This window comes from Lactuca sativa, chromosome 9 (genome assembly GCF_002870075.4).
Source record: "Lactuca sativa cultivar Salinas chromosome 9, Lsat_Salinas_v11, whole genome shotgun sequence".
NCBI classification, from domain to species: Eukaryota; Viridiplantae; Streptophyta; class Magnoliopsida; order Asterales; family Asteraceae; genus Lactuca; species Lactuca sativa.
The window spans coordinates 213391806-213409510 of NC_056631.2; the positions used below are offsets into that span (position 1 = coordinate 213391806).

General features: G+C 35.1%; 1 long non-coding RNA gene across 1 annotated transcript; it reads right to left on the reverse strand.

Annotated features, from left to right (window-relative positions):
* Positions 1 to 11175: 11175 nt before the first annotated feature.
* LOC111899086 (uncharacterized) lies at positions 11176 to 12504 on the reverse strand. The gene is made up of 2 exons (XR_002852766.3): positions 12255 to 12504; positions 11176 to 11466 (listed from the first exon to the last, which is right to left on the reverse strand). It is a non-coding gene; the product is annotated as an uncharacterized LOC111899086 (long non-coding RNA).
* Positions 12505 to 17705: the final 5201 nt, after the last annotated feature.

Consider the following 17705-nt stretch of genomic DNA (forward strand, 5'->3'; position numbering starts at 1 on the left):
TAACCTCTTGTTGATGTTCATCAAACAAGCTCACACATTAACTTACCTATCTTCTAGTTAATTCTAGTTTCACATTCGCTATTCCTAGACATACAACTATGTGGTCACAATAAATCATACGAAATTAATAACTAAGAGATATTCCTACAACTTAATTACTAATTTATTAACAGAAGAATAGTTATTGTTAACACATAAGGTTCTTTAATAAGCTTAATAAAACATAATCACCAATTAAAATTACTCCTAATCAAATAATCAATCCATGTTCACAAATTCATCTACCTAAACAGAAGTTATGAGTTTTAGCTCATGATTACAGCAGAAACAAGCTCAAAAACGAAATCAATTGGTAAAAACATAGTTCAAACAGGAGATTAGGTAAAGAGTAAACTTGATTTTTCCTTGATTCTCCTTAAAATTGAATGTAGGGTTGATTCCCTTGCTTCCCACGCTCCAGCAGCACCTTTAGTCGACAATTGGCCTCCAAGGGTTCATCTATATGCTAGGGTATCGATCTGAAAGTCCCTTTATATAGATTTTCACAAAACAGAGGTGACTCGTCGAGTCCAGTGACCTACTCGGCGAGTCCGTCACTTAAAACCCGTGTACGGCAAGTCAGCGCGTCCAGAATCGCGAAAGTTCGAAGTGACTCTTCGAGTTGAGGCCAAACTCATCGAGTCCGTTTGGAATCAGCATTTTCTCAAAACACGAAAGTCGTCCCAAATTGTGTCTAGTTTTCAGAACAATTTGAATCTTGTCAATCGGAGTTCCGGTTCATGAGATATGGCCAAAACACTGACGAGGGGTCATGCTGTCCAACAACATCCTTCTTTCTTCAAAATCCAAGATCCAAGCCTCCAATCGCTAGTTCCGCTTCCTTTTCCTTCCGAGCATGTCATTGTTGCTGAAAAATGATATTCTAAACTAATTAAGCACATGTTCTTCATTAAATGAGACAAAAACAACATAAAGTATTAAGATAATGCATGAATTGTATAACTAAATATGCCCATAGCAATCCATGTAAGTGTATCTCTTCATATAGCATTTAGTATAAGCTCATGAATGAACTGACTCTGGTGTGATTCCTTGTAATAGGAATAATGTTTTGTATCCCCTAAACTATCCATATAATAGTTTAGTGGAATGTATTTGTGGTCCAAGAAGGTTTATACACCCTTGCTACTCAAGAGTGTGGGAACTGAATGAAGAATGAAAACTGTCATATCAATACATATATATATATATATATATATATATATATATATATATATATATATATATATATATATATATATATATATATATATATGTATATATGAACATAAGTGTATAGATATAGATTTGACCAAGGACATGAAAAAGGTTTTGTAAAACATTTAAGAGTTTTGAACAATAAATAACAATGACTTGATGTCATTTTATAAACATTTCAAAAGAAGTTCATTTGATAACAAAATATTTTAAGACAAAAAACCATTTCATGTATCACATTTTGAAGTATGTGAAATCAGTTGGATGAAAACACAGTTATCACATTTAGACTCTACTTGTATCCCCCCCCCCCCCCCCCCCAATTAAAGCATTTGAAATAATTTAAAACATTGATTAAGGGGTATGAACTTACCTGTAGATGGTGGTTTGGATGAACTGATCGATGTAGGATTGCTAAGTGTCAAGTGAAGACTTGTACACACTCAAAGATCCTAGTTAACATATAATCACACATATATGTATCCAATTAGTATTTAAACTACTAATTGACAATGTTAAGACATCCTAGGACATGATAAACACATTATATAAGTGTTATAAGTCCTAAGGATTGCATCTACGTTGTTGTAGGACAAGGCTATTGGGTTTAGGGTTCCAAAGGACCCCTTTCATGAGTTTACTCCCCAAGACCCTAACCCATTTGAGTTTACGGCCGTAATCTCCTAATCTTTTGATCATTTGATGGTTTGAAGCCTTACATGTCCTTTAGAAGTATTTCTACTTGATGGTTTAGTCCTTGGAAGAGATTAGGGCACCATTTCCCTCCATTTAGGAGTTCACGGCCCTAAGACCAAATCTCTTTGTGTTTGTCACACCCCGAACCGGACGGCGGAAACGTCCGAGGGCTCTTGTGACTCGAATTGAATACCATCACAATGAATATTGATGAATCATAACATAATTCAACACCATGCATTGGAATATTACAACTGATATTGTTTACATTCGGTACATTGTCTTAGACATTACAATTCCATAACATAAACTGTCTGACAGATAATTAAAGCAAAACACCATGACATTTCCTGATACTTATTCTTCGGCTTACCTGTTACCTGAGAATACAAGTTATTTTGGAAAAACGTCAACATATGAAATGTTGGTGAGTTCATAAGTAATGTTATGGAAAAATGATTTTTGTGAAGTTTGAAAAACCCAGAAAATCCGATATTTTATGAAAAGAGTATTTGTTTATAAAAAGTGTGAAGATCCGTAAATATGCGTGTCGATTTTGAAAACATGTATAATTGTTGAACTTTGTATACATCACATAGGTGAAAATGTTGAACTTCCGGGAAAACCCGATGTTTTCCCAATACGTAAATTACATGACTTGTTTATTATTATACCGATACGACGAATGTTTTTTATTACCCAGGTGACATTGGATTAATTAGGGTTTATGAGTTGTTACAATCACGTATTAATGAAAATCACTAGTTTATAACTACAGGTTACGAACGATCCTTAAGGCGTCGTCCGTACTACTCACATAATCCAACCACCCTGACTTCTCTTGATTAACGCCACGAATCTGTTTACTTGAATTCTCATAAGCCGGTCAACCGAGGAGAAAGGAGGATACGAAGCCCTCTCTTACTTCCATGAGTTATTCCGGGCTATCGGGAATGCGAAAGACACTTGGCCCAGCTCGCATTTGACTTCTCGACCTCACTAGAAGTACTAATGGACCACTAGGGCCCAATAGCACAATAGAGCTATTGAAAGTCCTTTTACATGCAATTGGGTCATAGGAGGCCCATTAACACGTAAGCGCGTTCCCTTCGAGCCCAAAGATCATGTTATTGGGCTAGCAAGGCCCAACAAGCACGATTTGAAACTTTCAAGCCCAAAGTTTGTATGTTGACTCATCATAGTTATCGCGTGTTTAACGAATTACTTGGGTTATTGATTTTTGTTTTGTTATTGATTCGAGACCGAATCAATTCGTTTTGTAACGATATTTGTTGTTGAGAGTGTATTTGTCTTTCTGTTTCGTCGGTAGTCGTGGATCTTGTATTTTGTCTTAATGAATTAATTTGTTTAAAAGTAAGATTTTTACCTTTTCACAACCTTTCTTTTATAAAAATAACACTTTTTGTAGAGTCTAAAAGTTGTAAAAAGTTGAGGTGTTTGTTTCTTTAGTTTCGCATGTTAGTTATTTTACTAAGTCTTCATTTTGTGTGAAGCGTATTGCTCTAGACGTAGTATATTTTTTGTACACTCAGGTTGCCTATAAATAGGGACTGAGGTTAGAAGTAGAAAGAGATTTTTGAACTCGAGTATTCTTTCTGCTTAAAACATTGTAATCAGTTCTTCATCAATATAAGATCTGATTAATATTTACTCTCTGTGTTCTTACTTTTCATTCATTCAATCATAATTACTTTCGGAATCTCGATATTAATTCACTTCAATTGGTATCACAGCTGGATTCAAACTGCATTGATCTGATTTTCGTTTGAGAATCATTTGCTTTTTGAGTAGTAACTTTACTCAAAATTTTCCGCGCATTTTGGTTTTGAAAATCTCTCTTGATCTTCAGATTTGAATCGATTCTACTTTTGAATTGTTTAGTCGAGTGATCGATTAGCAATCTGTGATCATTTCACTTGATCAATTCTCAAATTCATCAAGTTTTTCAAGCTTTCTAAAATTCTCGTGTTCATCAATGGCGAACTTCAACATGAATACCATGACTTCTTTCTCTCACTTACTTGGTTCTTCAACCAAAATTCCGATGTTAATCGCTGAATACTATGATCAGTGGGCTGATAGAATGGAGGATTACTTAAATGGAATAGATGAAGAACTTTGGAATTGTATCAATGGAGCAGTTCAAGCTCCTGCAAATGTTCAACCAATTGGACAATCTGCTACAACAGCTGAAGTTGTTGAACAACAAAACCACTTGAAGAAGAACGAAAAGAGATGCATGAGGGAACTAAGAGGTGCTCTGCCTCCCATGGCTTACAATTACATTCGTAGTTGTAAAACAGCAAAGGAAATCTGGATCACTTTGAAAGAGAAGTATCAAGGTAGCGAAAAGACGAAGATCAACTCTGTGAAGCAATGTCTTGTTGAACTTAAGGAATTCAGACAAAAGGATGCTGAAACTCTCGAAAACTACTGTGATCGTCTGAATGAGCTTGTTTATCGCTGTAATAGGTATGGAATCACAAGGTCTCTCATGGAATTCAATCTAACATTCATCATGGGTCTTCGCAAGGAATGGCGAAGTGTGATTATGATGATAAAGAATCAGCAAAGTTTTGATACAACCAGCTTGAATGATCTCTACAACCAGCTAAAAACACACGAAAGTGAAGTTTCAGAAATGTTTGAAGAATCAAAACAAAGTCTAGGAGGTTCTTTGGCTTTTGTTTCAAAGGTTTCAGAGGTTGATACTAATGAAACAGATGGTTCAGACAATGAAGGCTTCTTAATGAACTCTGATGATGAAGCTGTTGCATTCTACTCAAACAACAGAGTTAAGAAATTTTTCAAAAAGCCTTTCAATCCAAAAGGAAAGTCAAATGATGCGAAGAGTGGTGTCGCAAAAGTTGGAAGTGAGGAGAAGAAGAAATTGGAAAAGATTGATGAAAAGCAAAAAGATGCGAAGGATGTGAAGAAGTTAAAAGGTGATTCGGGAATTTATTGTCACTACTATAATGGTGCAAATCACTTCGCAGTTGATTGCATGCTGAGAAAGAAAGAGGAGAAGAAGAGCAAAATTAAAGATGAAGCCTACTATTCCGAAAAGCTCGAAGAAGTGCGTGCGAAGGCAAAAGGAATGTCATTAGTTTCAAAAGGAGAGTCTGATGAAGAAGAGAGTGGAACGTATCAGATCTAGTCTTCAGGATCTGATGATGAAGAAACGAGGCATCCAACTCATGGTGCAATGTTCGCAAGCTTTGAAGACAATTGCGAAGAAAATATTGCAGGACGATGCTTTGTGTCCAAATCCACAGACAAATCTCCAATGACCACCAAGGTACGTGCTATTCTTGAATCTTTTATTATTCCTTTATCTGCTTATGATGCTGGAATTACTTCATTTGATGATACTGTGGCTTATTTTGATTCTGTTATTGTGGCTGCTAGTACTGAAGCTCAAAATTTAAAAATGCAACTAGTTGAGACACGGAGAGAATTAGAAATAAAACGAAGCAGAGTAGACAAACTTGAATTGCAGATCAAAAATGTAAATTGTGATAGGGACAATCTTGGAAATGAAGTTAGGTTGTTACTAGCACAAAGAAATATATACTGTAACTCTGCTAAGCGTTTGTATGCAAAATTAACTGCTTTACATCATTCATCTGAAATTAGCAAAGAACAACATAGGAAACTTTTACCTTTTCTTGAATATGAACGTGAAAAAGTTGATGTTGTTTCTTATGATTGCGAAAACACAATTGCACAATTTGACAAAATACCTGATGATAGATTCGCATATGGTATTGTCAAAATTGATGAATTATTGAATGTTGATGAGTTGGTTAGTATTGTCAATGAAAGTTTTGAGAAAGAATGAACAAGTGAAAATCTTAAAGAAAACCGAAACTTCAACTCTTGATTCTCAACTCAATTATGCTGATGTCAATGACAATTCAGATAATGTGAGTGAAATCAGTGAGATCGAAGAGGAAGAAGAGGTTGATTGTTCTCAATTGTCAATCATTAATATCACATCTAAGATCAAAGGTAAAGAAATTATAGTTGATTTGATAGTAAAAGATGAAATTGATAAACCCTCTACTTCGCAACATTGTAATTTTGATAATGTGGAAGTTGAAAGCTGGAAGACTGATGAAAATGATGAAGACAAAGAAGATGTGAAGGTTTCAAATGAAACACATCAACGAGTTGTCGTTGATCAAGTGTTTGGTGATACAAAAGAATTCGACAAAGTTCTTAATGACAAAGGTGCACATTATTTGGAAACTAACACTGTGGTTTATCCAAATTTTATATGTACGGATAACACCATTTTTCAAATCAAGTTTTTGTCACAACTGGAAATGTTGAGAAAATTAAATCAGAATTCAACAAAATGGTTGAAAATGATAATAAAAGGTCGACTACTGAATGTTTCTTTGCAAATCAAAATACAGTAGAAAACAATTTAACTCAAAATTCTTATGTTTTTTAAGGACGAAAATCATCACAAAAATGGGTGGTTAAAGGTGAAAAAGAAAACGAAGTTTTTGAAAAAGTTGAAAAACCAAAGATTGAAGTGAAATTAAATTCTCATGAATTTAAATTGATGGTTGGAAATTATTCAACAGAAAATAATGTTTCAAAAAGAAAAGCAAGAAAAGCAATCTTTTGGCAGGTTGTGTCCAATGATAAACCAAATGAAAAAGCACAGATTGCAAAGTCAAATTCATCAAAATTTCAAAGAATATATAAACAAACGGATACAAGTTTTCATAAACCAATAAATTATGTTGACAAAATCCCAATGAAAAACAATGATAAATTTGTTTGGAAATATGACAACATTAGAAAATATGAGACTTCGCAAAAATTTGTGAATGATCATAAGTTTCACAATGTTGGCAAATTCACGAATAATTCATCAACTTTGAATATCAAAACTCAAGCAAAAATGAAATTTTCACCTAAACAACCAAATTTTCCAAATCCTTCAGTCTCAAAACCGACAAAAGTTTCATATACAAAAGGAAAATCTGATGTATGTACGATCAACCGTTGGCTTGAAGGGAAAGGAAGACAATATCAAAATGGGACGTTTTTAGAGCAACAGATAAAGACTGCATTTGACAAGTTCGTGAATAACTCTTCTACTGGTAGTTCATCATCTCATGATTCGCATGTTCCGGTACGAAAATGGAAAGCAGTTATCAAAGTTGCGAATGTTGTGAAGATGAGATGAATGTCAATGGAAATCCAAAACTTTTGAACAACTATATTTCAATATCTAGATCTGATGATGTTGATATAATGGATAGTGTCACAGACAAAGTGAAAACATGGTTTTTCAATTCAAAGAATTTGTTCAAAACTACTAATGAAGGACCCAATAAGTCTTGGGTTCCTAAATTTTTTCAATAAATGCAGGTGATTTGTGATGAGCAATATGATGTGAAATGGTATATTGATAGTGGTTGCTCACGTCACATGACTAGAAGAAAGGAAAACTTGCAAGATTATCGAAGCTTGGAAAATGCAGGAGTAGTCAAATTCGGAAATAATCACAAGTGTCAAGTCAAAGGCTATGGAAAAATCACAAATGGACAATTCACAGATAACAGGGTTGCTTATGTTGAAGGTCTTTAACATAATTTGATTAGTGTTTCTCAACTTGTTGTGGGTACAGGTAATCAGGTTGTGTTTAACAAAAAAGGAAGTATCATTTAAAATGCGAAGACAAATGAAGTACTTCTCAAATCCAAAAGATATGGTGATATGTTTACACTGGACATCAAACCAATCATGGGAAAACCTGTTGTGTGTTTACTATCAAAGGCATCTAATGATGTTAGCTGGCTTTGGCATTGAAGATTGTCGCATTGGAACTTTCGCAACATTAACAAACTTGTCACTGAAGATTTAGTTCGAGGTTTACCTATACTAAAATTTGATAATGATACTTTATGTGCAGCTTGCGAACAAGGAAAACAACATAGAAAAGGTCATCCAATTGTGATAGATTCAAAGATCGTGGAACCATTGGAACTTCTTCACATTGACTTATGTGGACTGTCGACTGTTGCTACAATCAATAAAAAGCGGTACATTTTAGTTATTGTTGATGATTTTTCTCGGTTCACATGGGTATTTTTTCTCAGGTTAAAATCTGAAGTTGCTCAGACGATGATTGATTTTATCAAAAAGATTGAGATTAGTCTTAAAAAGTGTGTTCGCAAAATTAAAAGTGATAATGGTTCTGAGTTTAAAAATCAAACACTGGACTCTTTTCTCACAGGCAAAGGCATTTCGCATAATTTCTCATCACCTTATACACCACAACAAAACGGTGTTGTTGAAAGAAGAAATAGGTCTTTATGCGAAGCAGCCAGAACCATGTTAGCCTATGCGAACTTACCTCAATATCTTTGGGCTGAAGCTATTTCAACTGCATGTTTTACTCAGAATCAGTCATTCATTCATCGCAGATTCAACATCACTCCATATGAAATACTCAACAATCGAAAACCTAATGTCAAATTTTTCCATGTTTTTGGTTGCAAGTGTTTTATAATGAATCTAAAAGATAATTTGACAAAGTTCCAAGCTAAAGCTGATGAAGGCATCTTCTTATGATATTCGCAAAATTCAATTTCATACAGGGTGTTAAACAAGCGAACAAGAAAAGTTGAAGAAACTTTCAACTTAATCTTCGATGATTACTATCTTAAACAAACGGACAGTAAATTTGAAAATAAATCAATTCTTGTTGATTCAGATACTCAAATTGATAATTCTAAAATAAATAATTTTGATTATGACTTAATTTTCAGAATTCCTGACAGGGCAATTAATGCGGAAGTTAATGCTCTTGATAATCAAACATCAGCATCCTCAAAACATACTGATGATTCAACAATCACCACAAGGTCAATATTTTGCGAAAGTGTGCCTGAAGTTCGTATGGAGGGGGAGCATACGATCACCAATGAACAAAGACAGCAAACTTTCGAGGGGGAGAAAGAGAATATGAATCATCAAGTTGAGGGGGAGCATTCACAATCTCATAATTTTGAGGGGGAGCATCAAGATGAACATCATGTTGAGAAGCAGCATGATGCAACAGAGCAAATTAATCTTGATGAAAATGATGAATTTCATGAATTAAATGATAATTTTTCTGTTGTAGGATCTGAAAATGAAGATATGTACGAAGATGCACCATTGGAATTTGATCCTGATTTTTTGCCTCTTGAGAAATGGACAAGGAATCATCCAAAAGAACAGGTAATTGGGAATCCACAAGATGGTGCGTTGACAAGAGCTCAAATTCGTGCGAAAAATGAGGTACTGAATGCGAACCAAGAATTGTGTATGTTTAATGTTTTTATTTCAAAAATAGAGCCAAAGACAGTAAAGGATGTTATGGAACACTCAGATTGGGTAGTTGTTATGCAATCTGAACTGGCTGAATTTGAACGAAACAACATTTGGAGATTAATCCCTAAACCTTGTGATGTTTCAATTGTCAGATTAAAATGGATTTTTAAAAATAAAACCGACAAAGATGGCAATGTTATTCGAAATAAAGCTAGACTAATTGTTAAAGGTTATTCGCAACAAGAAGGAATAGACTATGAAGAAACATTTGCTCCTGTTGCAAGACTCGAAGCAGTTCGCATATTCTTAGCTTATGCAGCTCACAAAAACTTTGACGTTTTTCAAATGGATGTTAAGTGTGCATTTTTAAATGGAGAACTTGAAGAAACAGTTTATGTTGAACAACCACTAGGATTTATAAATGAGGAACATCCTGATCACGTCTACATTCTCGACAAAGCAGTTTATGGGTTAAAACAAGCACCAAGAGCTTGGTACGCAACACTTACAAATTTCTTGAAACAATCTAAATTTAAACAAGGATCAGTTGACCCCACTTTGTTTCGTAAGAAAGTTGGGATCATCTCATGCTTGTTCAAATTTATGTTGATGATATTATTTTTGGCTCAACTGACCCATCATTGTCAATTGAATTTGAAAATTTAATGAAGAGTCAATTTGAAATGAGTATGATGGGAAAAATCAATAATTTTCTTGGTTTGAATATAAGACAGAACAGGGATGGAATTTTAATCAATCAAGAAAAATACACAAAGAACTTGCTTGAAAAGTTTGGAATGACCAACAACATGAAGTTGAGAGTACCTATGGCAGTGGGAACAAGACTAACTCCTTCGTTAGATACCCCAGTTGTTGATTTAACTCTTTATCGAAGCATGATAGGGTCTTTATTGTATTTAACTGCAAGCAGACCTGATATTATGTTTTCGGTATGTAATTGTGCTAGGTATCAAGCTAATCCCAGAGAACCTCATTTAACTGAAGTGAAAAATATCTTTCGCTATCTTAAGGGGACAATTTCGTTAGGACTTTGGTATCCTTCGAAATCGGGATTCTTCATTCAAGCTTTTTCAGATTCTGATCTAGGAGGATGTACTTTTGATAGAAAAAGTACAAGTTGTGGATATCAACTATTAGATGGGAAGTTGGTGAGTTGGCAATCGAAAAAGCAAACTTGTGTTGCTATATCAACTGCTGAAGCTGAATATATTTCAGCTGCTGCTTGCACTTCGCAAATAATTTGGATTCAGAGTCAACTTCGTGATTATGCTATCAATATGAAAAAGATTCCCTTGTATTGTGATTCTCAAAGTGCAATTTGCATTTGTCATAATCCAGTACAACACTCAAAGACAAAACACATTGCTCTTCAGTATCATTTTATCAAAGATCATGTGGAAGATGGGAACATTGAAATACATTTTGTTAAAACCATTGAACAACTTGTTGATATTTTTACTAAACCTCTTGATGAAAAATCATTTGTAAGAATTTTAGCAGGTTTGGGAATGATCGATGTAAATTCAGTTTCAAAATCAATAACTTAAGAATGAAAGGTCCATTCAGCAGCTCTGAGTCAGAATCATTCAGAAGTTACTGTTCATTAAGCGGCTTCGCATGGCTTCGCAAGTAGAGATGCAAACGGGGGCGGATATTGTCGGATACTACAATACCCATCCCCGCCCCCGAACTCCGACCCCAACACCCGTACCCGCCCCCGACCCGCCAAATCCCCGACGGATTCGGGTAAAAGAAAACCCGTCGGATACGGGGAACCCGATGGATATCCGTTAACTAAAAAAGATCCAATCATTTTTTTAATAAATCTGAGATATATATAAAAAAGACATAGTAATAATCATGATAACTAAAACATTCAACAATTCACACTTCATTCTGGTACACAAAAAAGTAAAAACATAAAGAAAAAGATAAGCACGACATCCTCATGTTTGTTAAATAACTAAAATAAAAACAACAATTTTTCATGAACTAAATATCAAAATCCACAAAGCTTGGACCGGCTTCATCATCTTTTATAACTTCAATAACTTGTCCATTTGTTGCTCTAACAACCTGCCCATCTGTAGTTCCAACAACATCAACACTTGGTTGTGGGGGCTATCTATCCTGAGTGTCAGTGCGAAAAAAAACAAAAAAATATGGTTGAAATCGGATTGATAGAACATAGATGCCGCTAAAAAGATGTAGTTTGCTAGAAATTAGATTCATTGATAATACAAAAAACAATTACATATATGTAGTAAAAAAGATGTTGTAAAAACAATGCACTTTGCTAGAAATCAGTTCCACTTTATGCAACAATTAGATTTCTGTTTTACTAGAAATCATATTTTAGTTACAACCAAAACAGAAAAAAAAAATGTTGACTTAATAAGTTTCTACTTTCTACTTTCTAGACAAACATTTAACAAATATGTTACAGCAAAAAAAGATTCAGTGGCTGCAATCAAGTTGAAGGCATGATATTGATTATAACAAAATGAAGTGTAAGAAATCGAGTGACTAAGTTGTCGATTGTAACCAACATCACTAAAAAAAGATACAAATCCATCAGTTTAATAGGTTAACATCAAAATTGAGTGTAATAAAATAAAATCAAAAGCATGTAACAAATAAGTTACAGGTGAAAAAGATTCAATGGTTGTAATCAAGTTCAAGGCATGAAATTGATTATAACAAAATTGAGTGTAAGTAATCTAGTGATTAAGAAATTGATTATAACCAGCATCACTCAAAACATATACAACCAAAAATCATTCAATCAAGAAATCGCTTATACCAGAATCGATTATACTAGAAATCGACTATACAAGAAATCGATTATACTAGAATCGATTATACCAGAAATCGATAATACCAAAATCGAGGGTAAGAAAATAAAATTGAAAACTTACATGGGCTTAGGATTTTGGGATGAAGCTGGAACTTCTTGATTCCATGAGCGTTGAATTGGTGATGATAGCAAGGTAGCTTGAAGGTGAAACATTGATGTCGTGATTTTGTGAAGAACTAAGAATCAAAGACAAAGGGTGGCCGCATCTTTTATAATGAAATCAAAATTTTTTATTCTAGGAAAGGAGATTAGAGAGAGAGTGAGATCAGTTAATGGCTTGAAGAAACGAGGAGTCAATTCTGAAGCGTCGTCTTGATACTGTGATTCACGAATCAATTTTCCATAAACACTATATATATATATATATATATATATATATATATATATATATATATATATATATATATATAATCGGGTTTTAAACGGGTCGGATAGTGTCATATCCGTCTCCGACCCGTCCCCGTTGCGGGTATAAAAATATGCGCCCGTGCCCGCCCCGTTACCCGCTAAATCGGGTAAAACCCGACCCTAACGGGTCGGGTACCCGCGGGTACCCAAATCGATGGGTAAAATTTGCATCCCTATTCGCAAGCGCTTATCTGTTAACTAAGGTTCAATTTATTTATATTTTTGCGAAAAACTTGAAAAATCAAAAATATTTTCTTTTGTTTTGTTTGTATTTTAAAAAATTCAAAAATCCAAAAGATTTTATTTTGTTATGTTTTTATTTTTGAAAAATTCAAAAACCACAAAAATATTTTTAACTTTGAGTTTGTTGTGTATTTAGTTTTAGTCAAGGTCATAATGTGAAAAGGTCATGCTTATATGTTTCAATGGGAAGGTATCATTTCTTTCAACTTTGTACTAGTTAGGATGTCCCTAGAAGAATGCTGCAGCATATTGACTCAAGCTTCGTATGACTCTATGTGTGAGAAACGAAAGCCTTAATGAAATTATCATATGAAAATTTCTTCCCAATAAGGCTTATATTCGCATTAGTCAAAAGAGCTACCTTACTCTTCTCATATGAGTTAAGAGTTTTCTGTTTGGTCCACAAATAACAGAGGTACATTCGATCTTACAACCAATCTTTTTCATCATAAAATTCTTCACACAAATCACACACAAAGACGTATGTCCAAGAGGTCTCTGATCAAACCTATCGAGACTTAGATATACAAAAATTATGTGTTTATGATCTGACATCATGAGTCCATGATGAAAGTGAAACCCAAACATCTTACATCTTAAGGAATTGACGGGGAACATTGTTCCACAAATTGACGAAACTTTTGTTTCAGTACCAACAATTCAAAACTCCAAATCATATTCAATTCGCATGAGTGGTCTTAATCAAACATTCGTAACCCACGATGTTTGTTACCCAACAATATCCAGTACATAAAAATTTTCATGAATCTGATTTATGTGTGAGTTTCATTTGAATTTCCTAGTCATGATAAATATTTTCAAAGCTGACTTGTCACTGACTACACTGGTCATACAAGTAATTTCTGTTACAATTTATCACCTTATGTTTAGGATGACATGTAATGAAATTTTAAACCAACCCAAGAATCATTTTTAAAAGAAGCCCTTTGATACTTATCAAAAAGTATTCTATTGTAATTCGCGGGAACATACACAAGTTGTTGATCATCTCTCTTGATGATTAATGAAGCAACCTTTGCTTGGGATTTACCTGTCTTTGTGTCAAATTGCATATTTGACATCACTGAATTCCAAAAAAAAAATTAACTTGCTTCTCATCTTATTTCTTTGACTCACATGCACTCATAAAATCCTTGAGGTTCTAAGTAATACCAACTTAGACTGAAGATTTCGCAAGTCTGGCATATGACTTCGCTTCTCATCCCAAAAGTGAAAGAGCCTAGCCTCCATGCGAAGGGTTCTAATGGTTATAATTCTATAAAGGGGGATAATGACAGGCTGTGTATCCATGACGTCTGGTATTCTACCCGGTTTTCTAGGAGAAGTGACAGCTGCTTTTTGACGCATGGCTATCTTTTCGCAGTAATGGTCCGATTTTCAAGGTGCCACATCGGATTACATTAAATGCATCCCGCTTCAAATTCAAATCATTCAGGGTTACATATAAAAAGGGATTCAAGAGTATCTTAAACAGTTACGCGATCAAACTCAAAAATTCACAAATCCTCTGAATCTTCATCTTCTTCAAACCCTAACAATGGCTGCTACTCAATCCAACACCGAAGAAGTTATTTCACAGTCTCTAATGAAGATTCAAAGAACCAACTACCTTGTTGATCCTAATGTCTCATCTTACCCAGAAGAACTGAAGACGTTGATTGTTGCATTGAAAAGATCACCTTTATTAACCGCAATGTCAGTTCTTTTCCTGTTCCGATGACCTGGTTGTCAATGGCGGCATCAACAGCATCCTACAACTATGCCACTGATGTTATCACATTCAACATGATGAACAACAAGAGGGTTCGTCTTAATAAGAAGATGTTCATTGACTTCTTAAACATTCCCAATAACCCGTCGTTCTTTAAACCCATCAATTCCCAAATTATTTTCATGTTCAATGAGATGGGACATCAGCCATCTCTTGAAAAGATCAGTGATTTCAGGAAATCTGGGTTACCCTGGATGTGGAACTTTCTCTTTGGTATTTTTCTAAGGTGTTTAACAGGGATGACTGTTGGTCTAGACAGGGGTCACATGGAAGTATATGCAATGGTGATGGGTCTGTACTATGATATTAGTGTTGATTACGGAACTTAATTGTGGAAGGAGTTTGTCAAAAGTCTTGAAAACACGAATGTTGAGAAGGGTATTTCGTGTGCCCGGTACTGGAGTTTAATTCTTGAAAAGGTGTATGAAAAGGAAGGTATTCAAGTTCCAGAAGGTGGAGAAGTTGCAGAATTTTCATTTTATCAATTCCCAAAAGTTGTTGAAGATGATGAAAATATCTTCACCAGTGTAGCTCGCATTTCGGATGCGATGCTTCGCAAAGTGCACTCAACTCACAAAGTTCTGGTTAGATACATGAAAACTTTTGATCCAGCTGTACAAACTGGAGTCTTACTGGAAGTTACCGAAGAATCCTCAAAGAAGAAGAAGAAAACACAAAAGGAAGAAAAACTTCACTCTTCTAAAGTCTCACAAGCTGAAGAGGTTGACAAAGAAGAGATTTCTACAAAAACGAAGAAGGAGATTATACACTCAAAGTTTGGGGTATTAAAGAAGCTTCGTAAATCTTCGCAAACAACTATTTCTTCTCCTAATATTCGCAAGATGGAGGTCAGTAGTAAGGCGGCAGTGTTTCGAGATGTTCCAGCTCCTGTTTCTCCTGGTTCCAAGCGTAAACGAGCTCAAGAGGTTGCGAAACATATAAAACAAATGTTTTCCAAGAAACGCAAGATGATCATTCGCAATGAATCCTCCGATGAAGAAATTATTCCGGAGACTCCACCTGTTTCCTTCTCCACTGTGGTACCTGTTTCCATTCCTCTTACTTTGCAAATTTCTACCACCACATCTATTCCACTTGAAGTAGTCACTACCAAATTAGTTTCTGAGGAGGTACCTACTTCATTACCACCATTTTCTCTTCCAACTACTACAATCACTACTTCATCAATTTTTGATCATCCTCTACAACATCCATTTACCACCTTATTTCCATCACAATCACCCGAAACTCCTCAACCTTCGCAACCAATGTCTGATGATGAAACTGGAGGAGGAGGTTTTGGAGGGACTTTTGAGGCCCTACATTTTGATTCAGAGGAGGAGGAGATACCTGATCATATGCTTATGTCAGGTAAGCAATTTAAAATTCTGAACCAAAAATTGAATGCCATTATTCAGTCACAAGCTGATTCTGGTACAAAGTCATCCTTGTCGGGATTGGAGGTGGAATATCTGATCAAAAAAGCTGAGAAGAGAATACTTGAAAAAGTTGATCAATCTGACAAGAACAATGAGCTTCGCATTCAAGCTCAAGGACAATCATTCAATGGAGTTGTTTCTGAGTTGAAAACTGTTACAAAAGAACGTCATGTTCTTTTTGTGCAGGATGTCAAGAAGGTCAGAGAGGATGTGAATTTTAAGGTTGAAGAATTAAAGAAGGAAATTGCGAAAGGGCTTCAAGCCATTAATTCTCAACATTTGGAAGTCCAAAAGAAGGTTGATGGGGTTGCCACTGATCTTAATAAACTTCTAACTGATTCTCAATCTCCTGCTCCAATTCTCGAAGCCAACCAAAAGGAAAACAAGGAGCAGTTTGATAAATTAATTCAGTTGGTGACTGAATTAAAAATATTGGTTTCGCAAACTACTCATCATACAATTTTGACTCCTGAATTCTTGTCTCTCAAAGTCAATACCTTGGAGCAAGCTATTCAGAAGGCATTGGCCCCGATTGCGAACTTTACTTCTTTGTTACCGAAGAATGCCCCACCTGTTTTCATAGGGGTGCAAGGGGGAGAGAGAAAATGAAGTAAAGGTGATGATGCGAAAACAGTGGGAAAGGTGATTTCTACTCAACTTAAAACCATTATGCCAGTGTTCACAATGCCGATTTCCTCGACTATAATGACAACAAAACCAATTGCCAAAGGAATTTCAATTGGGTCAAAAGAAGGAGGAAGCTCAAGTGTGAAACCTCTAACAGACAATCTTGGTAAAGGGAAAGGGATTGCATATGAAAAATCAAAGGAGGAAAAGAAAGCAGAAGCAGAAGCTGAAATGGAAAGATTGAGACAAGTGCAAAGTATCATGAGGCAAAGAGCAAGTGACCCACCAACAATGAACAAAGGTGATCCTGCGAAGTTTTATTCGTATGAAACAATTGAATCCAAAGTGTTGGGGAATCACTTATATGAGTTAGAGAAAAATCCAAGGAAGAGTTATGATGTTGCGAACTCAGATAGAAGCCAACTTGATTTTCTGATAAATGAAATGATGTTTATTACGGCGCAGTACAAGATAAGTGAAAAGTTTGATAATGCTGATGAATACACTTATTTGAAGATAAGATTTCATGTTGTACTTGCTAATGATTAAGAGGAGGTGTGGTCTTTAATGAAGATCAAGAAAGTTTTAACAATTAAGAAGGATGTGATGTTCGAAGACATGCTTCAAAATTTTCAATATTTTGTGGTTCGAGCAGACAACAAGGCATTCGACTTCACCATTGCTGATTTTCCCTTAATGAATCTAAATGATCTCATTCAAGTGGCATCCATTCTCAAAGACATGCAAGATAACAAGCTGAAAGGACATGATACTGATGTGTTCAGATTTGGTTTCGCACATATCAAAATATTCATAGATAACTACTATGATTGCTTGGCGTTGACTGATGAAGAACTTGCAGTGGGTCTTGGAAGAAAAGTTACAGTCGCTTGGGAATCAACATTACCTCAAATAGAGTTAAGGAAGTATGCTGATGGAGAAATATGCCTGAAACCTTTTGGAATGGTTTTCGCAGGTAAATATACGAAAGGGAAGCCCAAGA